At 37.8% G+C, this 8,255-nt stretch overlaps 1 pseudogene; it reads right to left on the bottom strand.

The window, feature by feature from the left end:
- Nucleotides 1-236: 236 nt before the first annotated feature.
- On the bottom strand, nucleotides 237-707 carry LOC108316282 (annotated as a pseudogene).
- Between the last annotated feature and the right edge of the window lie 7,548 nt (nucleotides 708-8,255).

Below are 8,255 nucleotides of genomic sequence, written 5' to 3'. Positions count from 1 at the left end.
TGGTCTCAATCTCTTGACCTCGTGATCCACCCGCCTCAGCCTTCCAAAGTGCTGGAATTACAGGCGTGAGCCACCACGCCCGGCCTACAATTATTTTTTAAGGTAAGAAACATTAAGTCAGCCGAACAATGACCTGGGGCTTTGGGTTCTGGAACATTATTACACACTGACTGAGAAATGCAGGGCCTCAGGGTGGAGTCTAGTCAGGCTGGCCACAGCAGGGCACCGAACCTGCCTCAGTGGGCCTTCTCCAAGAACACTCTGAAGCACCTGACACACTGCTGGTACACCGTCTCAAAGAGTCATTCCCATAATAGGGATTGTCAATAATAAATTGTTTTTGTGAATCATAGCTCCCAATTAATTCAATTTTAGCTTTGCAGGTTTTAACTTGATTACTTTTTCTATTCAGATCTGTCAGATTGCTTTCATCCATACACAGTATGTAATCAAACGTGGCAAAATCTTCGGTAATCTGCCGGGCCACGAGGCCCATGGGAATGCTGTACCTCTTCATGCAGCTCTGCCTCCGTAGTCAGGGGAGTTCCCCATCTCATAGCAGGAAATCGCTGCGCTGTCTATCCTCCCAATTCTCTGAGATGTTTTCATCAGTTGCAAGTTTCCTGAAAACTGCTTCTGCAATGGGTGATCGACGAATGTGACAGCACGGACTCGGTAACCTGATCCGCCATCTTCCCGCACGCAGAGGCGCCAAGAGCCCTGCCATGATTTTTGTTGAGAAATGTTTGGTCATTCTAATTCTTCCTCCTATAGGTAAGGCATCATTTCTCAGTAGCTGTTTTTGAGATTTTCTTCTTTGTCTTTAGTTTCTAGATGTTTAGTTATAACGTGTCTTGGCATGGATTTTGGGAGGTTTATTCTATTTGGGATTGGATCAGCTTCTTGAATCTGTAAATTCATACCTCTTGTCAAATTTAGGAAGTTTTTCAGTCCTGCCCTATGTCTCCTCTCCTCAGGGACTTTGATGACGGGAATGTTTGATCTTTTGTTATATGTTCACAGGTCCCTGAAGTTCTGTTCTTTTTTTTTTTTTTTTTTTTGGTGTTCCTTTGGTCTATTTCACTGTTATGCAAATTGGGCACTTCCTACTGTTCTGTATTCCAGCTCACTAATTATTTCCTCAGTCTCCTCCATTCTATTGGTGAGCCCATCCACTGAACTTTTAATTTTGATTATTGTGTTTTTCAATTCTAAGATTTTCATTTGGTTCTTCTTTATATCTTTTATTTCTTTGCTTGGACTTTCTAATTTTTTACTGAGGCTTTCTTCTTTTTCTCTATTTTTTTCAAATCCATTTGTCATAACTCATTGAGTCATTTTTATCACAGCCGTTTTAAAATCTTCATCAACTATTTCTAACTCTCTTACATCTTGGTTTGGCATCTGTTTATTGTCTTTTTTATTCAGTTTGAGATTCTGGTCTTGGAATAAGTGACTTTTAATTAAAACCTGGACATTTTTGTCTTATGTGATGAGACTGGATCTTACTTAACCCTTCTATTTTAGCTAGCTTTCTTGACATGGCTCTAGCAGAGTAAGGGTTGGGAAGTACAAGTACAGGTGGAGGTAGAAGTACAGACAGAGATAGAAGTAACAAGCTCCCCCACTTGGCCTTTGATGACAGCAAAGGATGGGAGCACTTTATAACTGCTGGTTGGCACTGGAAGTTCTGTGTTCATTGACACCAAAAAGGAGGGAGCCTTATTAATAGCAGGTGGGATGACTGTGCTGTCTACCTATGCAGTCTCATTACAGCCTAGCAAAAGTGAAAATGTAGGCTCCCCACTAAGCCTTTGCTAGCAAAGATGAGAGTTAGAATGACATTTTTTCATTTTCTTTTGACTCCTGAATCCCAGACCTGGAGTTGAAAAACCCAGTGAGCCGAATTGACATTATTTTTCTATGTTGTTTGGCTGGATTAGAGCAAGTATTACCTAAAAATTTTGTCTTATTAGACTGCCCCTTAGTTGGTCCTTTGACTAGAGAAAGCAAGCTTTTCTGGGAGTCTTTTTATTTTAAATCTGTGCCCATTGGTATTTCCAGCTTGCTGGGTTTTCATCTCCAGGCCTGGGATATAGGAGTCAAAAAGAAAGCTTAGGGAATGCATCACTGTGTTTTTCCTTGGGTCCTGAGTTTCTGTGTTGAGCTGCTTTCTTCTTTCCACATTTCAAAATCTTCTTACGTTTGTTTTGTGTATAACATCCAAGGTCTTTAGTTGTTCTTAACAAGAGAACTAGGGAAAAGTACATCTTACTTCATCTTCCTGAAAGCAGAAGTCCTGTTTTATTCTTTTTAGTTTAGTTTACTGCTTTTTTTATAAGTTGAATATTATTAAATTTTCTAACTTAAAAGTATATTTCAAATGTTTGAATTTTTCTTTTAAGAAGAATAGAGTTTTATCATTTTAGAGCTCTGCCTTCTGAGATGGTTTTACCATTTTATTTATAAGTTTTAGAATTTGATTTAACTATTTCTCTACTTTCACCACCACCACTGGCAGTTTTTCATATAGGAATTACTTTTTTAAAAAATTAAGATTAGTCAAATTAAGCAGAGGGAGTAGAGAAGGAACAAAGAAGTGAATTACTTTTAAATATTACTTTTACTATTACTTCATGAGAGTTTTATGAAGACAAGGCCACATAGATTCTACACTGAATGGGCATCTTGGCTTGTTTATTAGCTTAATATGCCTCCTACACAACAAATTCACCACAACACAAGGTAAATGTATGCCTTGGAAATATAACACATTACTACATATCAAGCATGTTTGTAGTTGGTTTTGAATAGCTTAATTCATGAAGATTAAATTTGGGAATACCCAAACTCTATACTGAATAGAAAACCATTATAGAGTACCCCACCATGACACAAATTTAATTGTTCTATGAATTATATACATTCTGTTGCACTCCTTCTCAACATTGGACATTTTTCTTATTCCTCAGCATCAGCAATATAAATGGCTGATTCAGTATTTGTAAATAAATGATTAACTCTGCCATCACCCTGACAAGGGAAAGAAAGATTAATGGTAAGTATAAAAATAACTGTGCTAAGCATAAAAATAGCTAACATTCATTTAACGCTTTCCATGTGCCAGATAGTATGGTATTTATTTAACAGGTGTTAACAATTTTTATTCTCACAATACATTGTTTCAGGTAAATACTACTAATTTCCCCATTTAATAGATGAGAAAACTAAAGCGCAAGATGTTATGTAACTTGCCCTAACCACACACAGTAATGGTGGCCTAACCAGAATTTAAATCCATATGGTCTGTCTCTGATTCTATACTCTCGATGCTGTTTAACCTTTACATGGAAGTGATATCTTTTACAGCATTAAATTGCACCAAGGAACTCTAACCCTTCTTGCCTGGGTCAGAAAAGTGACAAAATGTCAACTTTTAAGTATTCAAAAATGGTATTTGTTTCTTTCCTTTATTCATTTGCTATGTAGCAATCACCATTGTATAATATCACCATAAGAAGATATTATTTGAAAGGAAATCCATAATTTGTTTATTAAAATATGTATAAAATGTTTGCTATGGGCCAGGCATTGTTCTAAGTGCATAAGATACATAAATTATGAAAACACAGAAAGACTTACACCATTTCTATCTTAGCATGAGGGAGAAGAAAAATAACAGCTAAAAAGAAAAAAAATAAGTAAATTATATAGTATATTTGAAAGTGAAGATAAAAAAATAAAACTAGCGTAGGTAAGAGGGTGTTCATCAGGGAAGAACGATGAGAGGATTTGTCTTTGAAGAAGAAGATTCCTGTTAGAGAAGACAATTCTACATCCCTAAGTTGGGAAAGCACTTGCATACCTAAAGACTGGTAAGGAGGCTAGTGTGATGGAAGCAAATGATCCAGTGAAAGAGGGTCGGAAATAAAGTAAAAGAGACATGTATAATCATGAAAGGTTCGGAGATATTTTGAGGGGAGTACTTGTTTGTTTTTTAAAAGCAGTGATATAATTCACATATCATAAAGTTCATATTTATAAAGTATACAATCCAGTAGTTTACGATATATTCACAAAGGTGTGCTACCGTCATCAAAATCCAACTCCAGAGGATTTTCATCACTCTCAAAATCACTATATCTATTAGCAACTACTCCTCAAGTCCCCATCCCCTAGCCTTTGGAAACTACAGATTTCCTTACTGTGTCTATGAAATTGCCTATTTTGCATATTTTATATAAAAAGAGTAATATAATATATGGCCTTCTGTGTCTGGCTTCTTCTATCTGACATAGTGTTCTCAAGGTTCATTGTGATGTAGCATGTATCAGTACTTTGTTCCTTTTCAGGGCTGAATGATATTTCATTTTATGGCTATACCACATTTTGTTTATTCATTTGTCATCTGGATTGTTTCCACTCTTTGGCTATTACAAATAATTCTGTTACAACATTCTTATACAAGTTTTTGCATAGGTATATTTTTCATTTCTCTTGGGTGAGTACCTATGAATGGAGTTATTGGACCATATAGTAACTCCACGTAAGTTTTAGAACTTTACTCTGAGTTGAAATAAGTATAAAGAGGAGCAATATAATCTGACTTGCATTTTAAAAGATCATTCAGACTATGGTGTTGAGAATATACTGTAAGATAACAATTTTTAAAAAGCAGAGAACCATCAGGCCCAGCATGGTGGCTCACACCTGTAATCCCAACACTTTGGGAGGCCAACACAGGAAGATCACTTGAGCCCAGGAGTTTGAGACCAGCCTGGGCAACATAGGGAAACCCTCTTGTAGTCCCTCTTGTAGTCCCAGCTCTTTGAGAGGCTGAGATGGCAGGATCACCTGAGCCCAGGAGGTTGAGGTTGAACTATGATCACACCACAGCATTCCAGCCTGAGTGACAGAGCAAGACCCTGTTTCAAAAAGAAAAGAAAAGAAAAGCAGAGAACCTAGCTAAAAGTTTGTACTGGGTTAAATAGCTCCCCTCCAAAATTTATGTATACCTGGAACCTGTGAATGTGACCTTATTTGGAAATAGGTTCTTTGCAGATGTAATCAAGTTAAGATGAGGTCATACTGGGTTGAGGTGGACCCTACTCTAATGATTGGTTTCCTTATAACAAATGAGATATTTTAGCTGTGTGTGGTGGCTCATGCCTGTAATCCCAGCACTTTGGGAGGCCAAGGCGGGTGGATCACTTGATGTCAGGAGTTTGAGACCAGCCTGGCCAACGTGGTGAAATCCCATCTCTACTGAAAATACAAAAATTAGCTGGGCATGGTGGTGGGAACCTGTAGTCCTAGCTACTTGAGAGACTGAGGCAGGAGAATCACTTGAACCCAGGAGTTTGCAGTGAGCCAAGATCATGCAACTGTACCCCAGCCTGGATGACAGCGAGACTCCAGCTCAAAAAAAAAAAAAAAAAGAGACATCTGGATACAGACACAAGGGAAAAAAAGTCATCTGAAGGTGGACATATAGATTGAAATGTTGCACCTACAAGCCAAGAAATCCCTGATGTCACTGACACTAGATGTACCAGATCTAGAAAAGAAGAACCTATGTTGCTTCTGGATCCTTGAAAGATAGCATGGCACTGCTAATACCTTTATTTTGGACTTCTATCCTCCAGAACTGTGAAAGAAAAAAATCTGTTGTTAAAAGTCCCCCAAGTTGCATTACTTTGTTGTGGCAGCCCCAAATGAATACAAAGGATATTGTTGTTATTTTGATGAGAAATAGAGTTGGCCCAGACTAGTATGATAGAAGTCAGGTTGAAGAAAAAAAGGTCAGAATCTAGAAATATTTTGAAAGTAGAGCTATAGGATTTACCAAAGACTTGAATGTAGGTTTTGAGGGAATAATAAAGGAACCAAGAAAAATTCGAGACTTAATCTAAACGATTGGAAAGATGTTGCCATAAACTGAATGAGGAAGGCTTTGGGTGGAGCAGGACTCAGGTAAAATACAATAAGTCCAGTTGTTAAGTTTTAGAAGCCTATTTAATATCCAAGTGGAGATGTCAAGTAGGCAGTTGTACATAAAAGTCTTGAATTCTGGGGAGCGGTCTAAGCTAAAGATACAAATTTGTGAATGGTCCACATAACAGAGGTATTTTCAGCCATAAGATGGCACAAGGTTGAAATAGATAATTAAGGAATGCAGTGCAGAGAAGAGAGCCAGGCCTGCCCTGTGTACTGCAGTGTTAATTGGTCAAGGAAAAGAGAACAAATCAGCAAAGGAGACCAGAAGGGAGCAACTGGTGGGGAAAAAGGAAGACTAAAAAATTGTGATGCTTGTCACTAATCATCAGGGAAATGCAAATTAAACTGCAAAGAGATAGTACCTTACCTCTACAAGAATGGCCATAATTAAAAAGTCAGAAAACAATAGATGTTGGCATGGATGTTGTACAAAGGGAACATTTTTACATTGCTAGTGGGAATGTAAATTAGTACCACCACTTTAGAAAATAGTATGGAGATTCCTTAAAGAACTAAAAGTAGAACTGCTATTCAATCCAGTAATCCCACTGCTGAGTATCTACCCAAAGGAAAAGAAGTCATATAAAAAAGATACAAGTACATGCATGTTTATAGCAGCACAATTTGCAATTGAAAGAATATGGAACCATCCTAAGTGCCTTTCAAGCAATGAGTTGATAATGAAAATATTGTATATATATATATATATATATATATATGCATGCCATGGAATACTACACAGATATAAAAGGAACAAAATAATGTCTTTTGCAGCAACTTAGATGGAGCTGGATGGAGGTCATTATTCTAAGTGAAGTAACTTGGGAATGAAAAACCAAATACTGTGTTTTCACTTATAAGTGGGAGCTTAGCTATGAGGATGCAAAGGCATGAGAGTGATTAATGGACTATGGGGACTTGATGGGGAGGTTTGCAGGGGGTAAGGGATAAGAGAATATTGGGTACAGTGTACATTGCTTGGGTGACAGGCACACTAAAATTTCAGAAATTAGCATTAAAGAACTTACCCATTTAACCAAAAGCCATCTATACCCCCCCCAAAACTATTAAAAAAAGAAATTGTGATTCATATGGTTTGGCTGTGTCCTCACCCAAATCTCATTTTGAATTTTAGCTCCAATAATCCCCACATGTTGTGGAAGGGACCTGGTAGCAGGTAATTGAATCATGGAGGTGAGTCTTTCTCATGCTGTTCTCGTGATAGTAAATAAATCTCATGAGATCTGATGGTTTTATAAAAGGGGAGTTCTGCTGAACATGCCCTCTTTGCCTGCTGCTGGGTAGGATGTGGCTTTGCTTCTCCTTGCCTTCTGCCATGACTGTGAGGCCTCTTCAGCCAGGTGGAACTGTGAGTCAATTAACCTCTTTCCTTTATTAAATTACTTAGTCTTGGGTATGTCTTTATGAGCAGCATGAGAACAGACTACTACAATGATGCTTGTACTAGAATCACTTGAAGAAAGAGAAACATGAAGTGATCATCAAGGTGTGACATAGGAAAGCATAGTTTGATGGTCTTTCAAACACTGTCGGTAGGAAAAAGTGGGGACTAAGAATTGATCACTGAATTTAGCAATATAAAGATCATTGTGACCATGATGAACAATAGTTTCAGCAGAGTGTTGAAAGTAAAAGCTTGATCAGAGTGGGTTTGTAGCTGAAAGTGAGGAGAGAAATTAGAGACAGCAATTATAGACACTTGAAATGTTTATCATGGAAGATTTCAAGCATATAAAAAAAAGAATTAACAAAAAATGAAACCCATCACCCACATTCATTTGTTTTTAACTGATAGCCAGTGTTGTTCATTTATTTCCCCACTCCCTCTGTCCCTACCTTACCAGATTATTTTGAAGATACTCTGAAAAATTATTAAACTTCATAAAAATTTAGACTTCTGCTTTGAGTCTCTTGTGTTTTTTTCTTTTTCTGTAAAAGCAGCAAAAAAACAGATGATAATTTGCAGGTGAAGTGAGGTTAAGAGAAGATATTTGTAGGCTGAGTGTGGTGATCCCCGCACTTTGGGAGGCTGAGGTGGGGAGATCATGAGGTCAGGAGATCAAGACCATCCTGGCTAACATGGTGAAACCCAATCTCTACTAAAAATACAACAAATTAGCTGGATGTGGTGGCACGCACCTGTAGTCCCAGCTACTTGAGAGGCTGAGGCTGGAAAATCACTTGAACCTAGGAGGCAGAGCTTGCAGTGAGCTGAGATTGCGCCACTGGACTCCAAC

This window comes from Cebus imitator, unplaced genomic scaffold (assembly GCF_001604975.1).
Source record: "Cebus imitator isolate Cc_AM_T3 unplaced genomic scaffold, Cebus_imitator-1.0 Scaffold186, whole genome shotgun sequence".
In the NCBI taxonomy this organism is placed as follows: domain Eukaryota; kingdom Metazoa; phylum Chordata; class Mammalia; order Primates; family Cebidae; genus Cebus; species Cebus imitator.
This window is presented reverse-complemented; position numbering and strand designations above follow the sequence as displayed.